Source organism: Nicotiana tabacum, chromosome 15 (genome assembly GCF_000715075.1).
Source record: "Nicotiana tabacum cultivar K326 chromosome 15, ASM71507v2, whole genome shotgun sequence".
Taxonomy (NCBI): domain Eukaryota; kingdom Viridiplantae; phylum Streptophyta; class Magnoliopsida; order Solanales; family Solanaceae; genus Nicotiana; species Nicotiana tabacum.
This window is the reverse complement of record NC_134094.1, coordinates 41,796,400-41,806,940: the sequence shown is the minus strand read 5'-3', so window position 1 is coordinate 41,806,940 and position 10,541 is coordinate 41,796,400. Positions and strand designations below refer to the sequence as shown.

General features: G+C 34.4%; 1 long non-coding RNA gene and 1 other non-coding gene across 2 annotated transcripts; one reads left to right on the top strand and one right to left on the bottom strand.

Moving 5' to 3' along the window:
* The first annotated feature begins 492 nt into the window (after nucleotides 1-492).
* LOC142170067 (small nucleolar RNA snoR116) lies at nucleotides 493-584 on the top strand. The gene has a single exon (XR_012699679.1). It is a non-coding gene; the product is annotated as a small nucleolar RNA snoR116 (small nucleolar RNA).
* A 1,347-nt stretch (nucleotides 585-1,931) lies between these two features.
* LOC107810832 (uncharacterized) lies at nucleotides 1,932-8,717 on the bottom strand. The gene is made up of 2 exons (XR_001653737.2): nucleotides 8,460-8,717; nucleotides 1,932-2,248 (listed from the first exon to the last, which is right to left on the bottom strand). It is a non-coding gene; the product is annotated as an uncharacterized LOC107810832 (long non-coding RNA).
* Nucleotides 8,718-10,541: the final 1,824 nt, after the last annotated feature.

The window sequence follows — 10,541 nt, the reverse complement described above, 5'->3', positions numbered from 1 at the left end:
AAGGTAGTTTTTAAAAACTTGGCCAAATAATAATTATTGCTTAAAAATATTTTTTAAATTAATTAATAAAACATAAAATATTTTTTATAAAAGAAAAATACTTTTTCAAACACATCGATTTTAAAAACTTGGCGGAACATGCTATTATATTAATTGTACGAGGCATATCAGATTTTAGGGCTTATGGGTCGGTTCTATTGGGGCATTCTGGTAATTGGTAGATTAGGGTTTTGCAAAGGTTTGCTCTATATAAGCCCATTAGAAGGCGTCTCTTTAGTTCACAGTTAGGATTAGTCGCCTCCGTCAAAAGATCAACTCCAGCCTCCAGGTTTCACCTGCGCTTACTCTCAGTAGCACCTGTCTCATATGCAACTGAAATTTAGAACCTTTCAAGATTTCTAATTTACTGCTCACTTTTTGTATTCATAATCTGGGATTCCTTCGCATTTCCCTGTTCTTTTCTTTTTTAAATCCCGAAATTTCAGACAGTTGAGGCAATGATGACCAAAAAATCATATACCATCAAACTATGAAAGCTTAATCAAAAGCTTGTTGATTCGTCGATATCATTACTATCTGAGCCTCTTTATTTATTTTAACAACTCGCGCATTTTTGTTGATCTGTTCTCTCATAATTGTTGAGATTAATGATTTTGGTAATGAATCTAGAAAAAGGCAATAAATTAGAGTCTCTGATGCGCTTTGTCTAGCGTATACAGCGCTGTACGTTGCCAAGAATGAATTAGGGCGAAGATTCTGGCACGACGATTTTTATATATAGTCCTTGTGCATTCAGATGCCTCACATTATTTAATACTTCATCAGGCCTCATATATATATATATATATATATATATATATATATATTAAAGTTGTCCCTGGTTACATGATTTATAAGTAGTTCAAACTGATCTAAAAGATTTGCATTTGAAAATCAAACTGAGCTTAGAAGTAGTTCAATGTTTGCTCCTTAATTTTAAGACTAGACAGTAAGCATAGAGAACGAGATTGGTTTCTTCTGAACTAATTTTGACATGAAATGTGAATCACATAATTTTCTTACTAAAAGCATGCATATGAATTAAATTGAAAAGTGATTTAAGATTTGATTTCATATATCCTTGATTTGACAAGGATGACTGGTTGGCGATAAGCCTATGTTTGAGAATGAAGATATGAGTTACTACATATCACTGGTTTTGATTAATCAGTCTACAAAAGGCAATAAATTAGAGTCTCTGATGCACTTTGTCAATAGTGTATACAGCGCTGTACGTTGCCAATAATGACTTGGGGAGAAGATTCTGGCACACGGACTTTTATATAGTCCTTGTGCATTCAGATGCCTCTACATTGTTGAATACTTTATTATTTCTGTTGAACTAGAAGGGAAATAAGGAAAAGAGGTGCAGACTAATGTATAAAGCCATTTGACTACTTTTAATTAAGACCCAATAATTCTTTAAAATTTGTTCATCTGTTTCTTTCATGACGTGTGCATACTACTTTATATTACTAATTTGAATATTGAGTCTATAAAAAGGCAATTAATTAGAGTCTCTGATGCGCTTTGTTAATAGCGTATTTAGCGCTGTACGTTGCCGATAATGAATTGTGGCGGAGATTGTGGCTCTAGGATTCTTGCATATAGTCCTTGTGCATTCAGATGCCTCTACATTTTTGTCTACTTCATTAGACTGAGTAATTTTTATTATGTATTTAAGTTAATGTACATTTCACATTTAATTTAACTGGTTAAAATAGATCATTTAGCATGTATAAAGGTTATTATGCAACTGTCCGTTTTACTGCTCTACATTAAAGTTTACACATGAATATTTGTGTTGGGATATTTCGTAAATTTTTGTATTGTAATTTAGGAGTTCGATCATGAAAATTCCAGTCATGACTAATGAGTTTGATTCTCAGTAGTAAGTACTCAAATCACTTATTTCATGATGAAGCAGTTCATAGTTCCGTACCAAAGATACACGCACTCTACCGTTGGAGGGTTTTGACATACACAACACTACATAGCTTGGTAATCCTACAATTGTTTTCTATCTATGTGAAATCTCCAACTCTCCATGTGCAACGAAAAGAATTGTACAGGAAGTGAATCTGTGAAATATATCAAGAATGCTGTTCCTCTGTATTCTTGGTTAGAAGAGACATTTGCTTGTATCATTTGCCACGTCAAATACTCTGCACTCTTCAGTCCATATTGGACGACATCCCGCAGGGTTTTACTGCAATAGCTTCTAGAATTTAAACTCAAATTTCAAAACCCAAACTCATAAGCAGAAACAACAATGTCGGACGATGCCTGTCATGCTTAAACTGTTGCAAAATTCGCCATTATAATCCAACAAATCAAAAGCACAAACAGGAAATGCCTCGTGTATAGATATTATATGAGCAAGAAAGGCTCTAACTACAATCTCTAAATTGAGGAAACAACCAATTCAGTAGAAAAAAATGAGTTGTAAAAAAGGGTTTACAAAACTAAGCGGTTGTTGCAAATATAATCTGGTTTACAAGTTTGGAGTCGATTCACTAGGAATTAACCTACTAATCACAACTGCTAGTTTCGGAAGAATTCAAGTAATCAACTTTCAGAATCAAGTAATCAACTTTCAAAAATATTGAATAATGAATAATGAGTTGAGCCTGTAACTTTATTACTAACAAAGCAAATGTTGTAGACAAGAATAGAAAACATCTAGGGTTATGATTTCCTTTCGTCGAAATCCTCCCCACCATGTCTCTTATAACTTCGCTTATTCTCTATTGATTGTGAGCACTTTAGGTGTTGAAACTCTCGTCCGAGCAACTACAATAATATACTAGACATATTCTTTTGAACTATGCTAGCTAGCTTTAGTTTACACCCTCACTACTAAGTTCACACAAAAGTTTCGTTATTTTCATATATATTTAGTAGTGCACTTTAGGTGTTGTAACTCTCTTCCGAGCAACTACAATAATATACTAGATGTATTCTTTTGAACTATGCTAGCTAGCTTTAGTTTACACCCTCACTACTAAGTTCACACCAATGTTTCGTTATTTCTAATTCATTTTTAAATCCTCTGTATTGATCTCTCATATATATTTAGTAGTGATGTTGTTCAACAACTATCTAAAATATATATCCTTTTTCAACTATCTAAATAGCATAGCCGATTGAGAGCCCTTCAATCAGCCACAATAATCATGTATTAAACGCAACAAAAATTCATCATCCAATAGGTTTTATCAACCCTAGAAATAGTTTAGCTACTCATAATTGTTTTTACAACTACAATATAAGAATTTATCACCAACAATAAAGCGATGTTGGAATCCGCGTCTGCCTTTGTGTGTCGCGCGCCCATGGAGCAAATACATCTTTTGAATTTCTTCCATTTCGCGAAGCGATCTGTGCCTTTGCTTCACTTCCTTTGCTGTTTTATGCTTTCACTTTTCTCCTTTTTTGTGTATGTTTTCATGCCACGCACGAGAATATACGAGCTCCCAATCCTTCCATTTTTCTCCTTTTAGCAATAATTTAATATCTTTTGCTCCATTATCATTCAGGCTCAGTCCTATAAATAGAACTGTCAAAACGGGCTAGCCCAATCCAACCCAAGCCTCGTGGGCTTTTAAATTTGGTGGACAAGGACGAGCCGACCCGCCATATAAATGGGCCTTAAAATGGTCAGCCCAACCCAGCCCTAAGAGGGTTGTCGGCTAGGTTCGGTCGGCCCTTCAATTTTTTTTTTTTAGAAAAAAGAATTTCTTTAAATTCTTAAATATTTTTTCGTGACGTAAAAAAAGCTTGATATTTGACAAGGAATCTTGTAATTGAAATGCAAATTCTCTATATCTCTAGCTCTTCTTTTTTAAAATTACATGAATATTTTCTTTATACTTTTCTTTCATTTTTCTCAGATTCAGGGATTGCTTCAATAAATTTATATGCTGAGTTTTTTTAATTTAGGATTAACATCATTTGCTGATTTCATCATTATAATCCATAAAAATTTTAAAATTCCTGAAATTTGCTTGTGGTCATTTTTTTTATGTATTTAAAATTGATCTTTTTCTATATTGAATAACTGTTTAAATATTAATAATATATTAAAGTAATCCAAACTGATCATTGGCCACTTAAAGTAATATTTTCTTTTGAAAAAAGATTATTATTGGTCACCTAAAACTTTTAGAGTTTGTTAAAAATTAAGAAAAAGAAAAACTAATTGTCATATTACATGCATATCAAAAATCTAAATTTTAGTTGATATGAAAGGGTAAATGAGCAATCTAGGGTTGGGGAATGAGGATTATAGTTAATAGTTTTTGTAGTTTTATTTTTTTAAATATTAAATATTTAATTATTTTTTGGCCCACGGGCCGGCCTAGGCTCATCCTCGGTCAAGCCTCAAGGGCTAGCGGGCTGACTTGGGCCGGGCTTATAAGCATCAATTTTAAAAGGGCTCAAAGAAATTCTAGCCCAACCCTACTCAAGTAGCGAGCTGGGTTTGGCTGGCCTCATGGGCCAAGCCCATTTTGACGGCTCTACCTACAAATAAGAAATACGTAATGAGTATAGTTCACTTCAAATATCATATAATCTACCGCAACTCACACGACAAATGAGATGAAAATACACTCAAAATCATGCACTTTTGGCCATTTATCACATACATAAAGAGGTATTAGAAGCAACTTAACATATGACAAATAGTGAGAGAAGCAAGTTTGTTATTATTAACTAAACCAACCTTTTACCTGCACCCGATCCCCTTTACTCTTCAACCAAGTTACCCTTCTTTCTTTTTCGTCATTGACATTCTATCTACCCCTCTATCTCAAGGCCTTTCTCTGTACTTTTTATTACAGTAAGTAGTTCTCTTTGATTTTTTCCATAGCTAATTCTTATTGGTTTATTGTTTTGGCATCTTGCACTTGTTGGATGAAGCACATGATAGTGCTTTTATTTACTGGGTAAAAATGAAAAGACAATTCTTTATGCTTATCAAAAAATAAAAAATAGACAATTCTTTATCTGGACACACTTAGGTAAACAAATGTAATATGTTCTCTTCTTGAATGCACTCGATCAAGACCGGTAAAACAACAACAATTTTTTCATTCTGAGGTTTCTCTCTTTCCGATAGCCTATCACTTTTGATCTCCCTGAGATGTCTGTTATTCCCTATTTTAACCTTTTTCATTCTTTTTCTATATTTGTTGGTGGAGATTTCACAATTTCTGCATTCGTTGGTCTTTTGTTTTAATATAAATTACAGTAAGTGTAATTGAAGTCCTTGGCATATTTTGAAAAAATTTCAGTTTGTTGTTTGCACTAAAAATGCTCTTCTACAAAAACCTTTGAAATCCATCTAGTGTTATACATCTAGTAAATAATTCAGACACGCAACATAAAACCCCTATGGATAGAACCAGTTAGAGGAGATAATATAATCTTTCATCCCTGTTAGTATGCCCATCAATTTGAAGCACTTGCAAGTTCAAGTCGCATCAGTGCATAGAATCTCAACTCTATTTTAATAATTCAGGAGCTTAGTGTAAGCACAATGAACCTTATTTTCCAAAGCAATTTTCGACAATTGCATTGGCTTAAAGTTACAAAGAATTCAAACAAGCAACCAAAAGAATACACCTTTTAACACCACTTAGTTCAGCCCAATCTCTGTTGTGCAAACTCCCAACACCCACAAATTCATAAAACCCCGTAAACATCGGCACCGCTATTGAGCACTCGCAGAGTACACATAAAACAAGGGAAAAAACTGAGCTCCAAGAAAAGTGTTACACATAGATAAAGCAAGATCTAGAACATTTTAGAGCAAGGTCGAAAGGGAAAGTGAAAACTTTTGTGTTGGTGGTTAAAGGCCTTACTACAGGAATTCAAAAAATAAATAGAAGACAGACAGATTGAACTCGCCGGGAGCTAGAAACAAAGAGCCCTAATCCCCATCATCTATTGCTGACATAGCCCATTTAACGGACAAATCAGAAGTAATGAGCAAGGAGCTTCTGAGGAAGAGCAGACAACGACGATGATCGAGAGAAGAAGAGAGAGAGAGACAACGAAGGGAATAGAGAGAGATCCGGAAGGAACAATGGAGAAAATGAGAGAAGACCTCAAACGTGGCAAATCAGTTCCCGATTAAAAGACACGCCAAATCACAATAGGCAATTAGCGAAAAAGACTAAAATGCCTACAGTTTTGAATTTTTTTGCCATGAAGCACACATGTCGAAACCTTCTCATAGAGAATGCATAGAATCCTACAGAAAACGTGACTTCACTTAAGATAACTGCAGAAACCATTGGACCAAAAATGAACCCAATTTAGAAGAGATTAAGATAGTAGCTTAAAACTCTCTAATATCACTTTATAGTTTGTTGTTTCAAACAAATTATAGCATTTCACCAAAGAGCTATTTTAGTTTTCTGGCAGATTAGTTAGAAAAAATACAAATTCAAATGGTTATATCAGACTTCATAAATGCATGCAAGTGCAAAAGATAAAAACTCATGGGAAGTGTTCAACCACTATTTACCTCAGTGGTTGGAAGTAAACAATCAACTATCAACAAACAAACCACGACACTCCATTATCAAGCTAATCTGTTAACTCCTCTAGTCAGAAACGGACTAAAAAAGTTAGGAATAGAAATGAGTCTTACCTCACAAAGAGGAATGCTAGCAGATTTATGATATAGCATCCCATTCCTACAGATGTCCCTCTAATTTTTTTTCCCTTTTAGTAGCATAAAGCCCAACCAAGTCATAGACATCCTAATTTTAAAGCACGTTATGCACCATTAAACAACAACCTGTTAGCTAGGAAAAATATGAAGTGGGATAAGAAAGATTACAACACTGCATAAATACATGAAATGGATATAAAGACACAGCATACTTGATATTGATTTCTGGAAATAGGAAACTCTTTTGGCATATTTTTCCTTCCATAGTAGTTTCTACTATATCCACGTGAATGTGGCAATAAGCCAATAACTCTTCAGCTAAAATCTGCTTCTCTCTATGGAAGCAACCTTGTTAATAATACACCATATAATGGTTCTAAGAGTATGGACTCTCTCAAATAGAACATATTACATGAACGACTATACCATACTATAAAATCACATACTAATACATAAATCATAAGTTTAAGTGGTCCAAATGGACATATGGCCTTATGCATTCATACAAATAAACACAAAATATTCTGCAACATATCTTATAAATTCGTTGTGTTCTTTCATGATTTTTCCAAAATGAACCAAATGTTTCTTTGTTCGTCTGGTTCAAGTAAGGCCATTCACTACATTATGACATAAATGTAGGAAATTTGATAACTTAAACATTTTAGAAACAGGACGCTTTCAGTTTTTTTTCTCCTCCAAACAGTAGTTCTTTTTACTCTTCCAACTTCCCCATAAAGCAACAGGGGATAAAAAGCAATTCCACACTGAAACTTTTTACTATTACTATACGAAATTGAAGAATTCTAACCATCATGACGTTATGGCTGAAATGAGTGTATAAAGAGGCATAAACCAGTAGACATAAGGAAAAATCATAAAACCCCAAGTCGAAAAAAGAAATTCAAAAGCAACTTTACCAACAATCGTTACTTCTATACCAATAGTTCATTAACAATCTAAACAACGATTTTTCAGTAAATATCGACAAAATAGAAAAGAAACGTGTAGAAAGGCTTAACAGAAGTAGGTATAATAAACAAAGTAGTAATGAAGAGAGGTTATTGTATGACATATAAGTGTAACAAAAGGATAATTCATACATAAAATATCAAAACTTACTCATAATAATGAAAAACCGATTTTCTATATATACCCATTAGGAGACGGGAAAAGCAACACTGAACTGCAAGTATATAGACACACAAGCAACGAATCAACGACATGGATTTATAGACACTCATTTGCCACACATCTAAGTTTTTCTTCATTAATACCGTTCGCTCAAGTCGAGAGCAGATATTTTGTAGAAACAGACAAACTACCAAAGGTTGTGTTGAAAGTGTGTATACTTTAATTCTTGTTACTTACGCTATGAAACCAACATATGTGAGAGGAAACAAATAAAAACTACCGCAACCAAATCTATACTGAGAAAATCATTTGTATTAAGAAATTGCAACCAAATCTAAGTATAGAATCTATCGTCTAATTTCTGAAGTTTATAGAGCTACATCGAATTTTAAAATTGGAATTTGGATATTTGGAATTTTCTAATGAAATTGGAGTAACACAGTCAACCAAGAGATTCCGACCAAGTTAAATCTGCCGAATCAACAGAGATACATGCATTCCACGATCAGAATTAAACAAAGGGGAGGGCAACACTTGAGATGGAAAAAAAGGAAGAAGAGACGCAGAACATGAAGGAAACAAAGAGAGAGAGAAAATTTACCTTTGTTTCTGGTGAAGGGCTCCATGTTGTCTCTCCTTTCTGCCCTATACACTTCTCCTTCATGCCAAAAATCATCATAGCTAACAGTGAACTGGGAAAAGTACCTTTGAGAAGACCGGAGAGAACTCATGGGAAAAGGATCGAAAGAAGAGGAAGAGCTACACAATTAAGCAGTGGCTGTAGGAACAGAAGCCACGTATCTCCTGATAGCTCAAATGACTAACTTACCCGTGATTTTAAATTTATTGCCACTAAGCTCACATGTTGAAACTGGTAGCTCTTCTGTTATTTATTATTTATTATTATATATTAGAAAAAGAAAAGGCATCCGTGTTTGCTCATATATTCAAAGATCACTATTGCCAGAAACCCAATTGAAGAGTCAAATATATCTTGTAATTTTTAAAAACTACAATTGAACATTACACGATTAACTAGTCAGTCCATTTCGATAGATTTTTAGCGACATATTAGAAGAGTCAAATATAACTCGTAATTTTTCTTAGTGGAACATTTTAGAATCGCATTTTTTGCGTGATTTCTGAAAAAATAAAATAAAAAGTAAAAGCTTTATTTATTAGTGGTTTTAATGGAATGAACTTACATGAACTGTGATTAACCAGGCAGTTCACTGCTATAGATGTTTAGTGACATAGCTTAGAAGAAGTTCAATATCCAATACCAATAATTCATGACAACGCATGATATAATGATGACATCAAAAGAAAATAACTTATGAAATATCATGTTCAACTCGTTCACAAATGCGAAAAATTAGACATGCTTTTCATATATAACAGTCAAAGTCCAAATTTTACCACCGAAATCAGTAAAATATGAATTTATCAAGAAAACTGTGATGGCTAACTTTCAACAACAGGTAAGATATTTTATTTATCATCTAGCATGAGAAAAATACATCTCTATACCTACATGTCAAATGTACATGTCAAGTCAATAATATCACAGCGAAGCCATCAAGTATACTCACACTCAGCACGCTCACTGTGCATGACACAAATGCCCATCACCATCACATACACAACCACGCTCACGGTGCATGGCACAAATGCCCCTCACCATCACACATACAACCACACTCAGTACAGTACGGGTGCCTGGCACACATGCACCTCACCAAAGCACATATATAACAATATAATGTGCCTGTGCTCACTGTGAATACCAGACTCCGGAGGGGCAGATCCTTGCCCAAGCGCTGATCAATATAAGCCAATAATCAATATAATCACTGCGGCGTGCAATCCGATCCAAATATCAATCCGTTGTGGCGTGCAACCCGATCTAAATATCAATTCGTTGCGGCGTGTAACCCGATCCAAATATTAATTACAATTCGGATCTATAGTCCACATCGGTCATCAACCGCTCAAGTATCTATATGCCAACATCTCACAGAAACATAATCCAATATACCATACAGAATATCACAATGTGCTAGAAATTCAGCCAAAAACTCGGGTCACGTACAAGGACACCAATAACATATCAAAAGTACACAGAGACAGAATTATAACACGCAGATATAATTATCATGACTGACAAATGACTACGGCTAAGACAAATAGCTCATTATAGCAAAATAGCCCTACCATGTCTTACTCAATTAATCAGATAGCCTAAACATGATTTCTAACATGAATACTAACTCACGTAGTTATACAAATGGAGAAAACATGATATCAAAGAAGCATGAAAGCAAAACACAGCATATAGTAGCCTATGAACTACCCATATAATGAGATATTATGGTGCACGCATATACGCTCGTCACCTCGCATATATGCCACTCCCATCATATAAGAAATAACATATCCAATGGGAAATTACTCTCAGATCCAAGGTTAGATAAGTTACTTACCTCAAACAAACCAAGTTCATACTCTAAAAATGCCCTCCCACGCGAATCGACCTCTGAACGGCTCGAAACTAGCCAAAAGCAACTCAAAAATATCAAATAATGCCATAGGAGTAAACCCAAATGATAAAGGTCGAATCTTTAATCAAATACTTAAAGTCAACCCGATCTTGCACCTCGGAACCCAAGAAAACTCATAAATT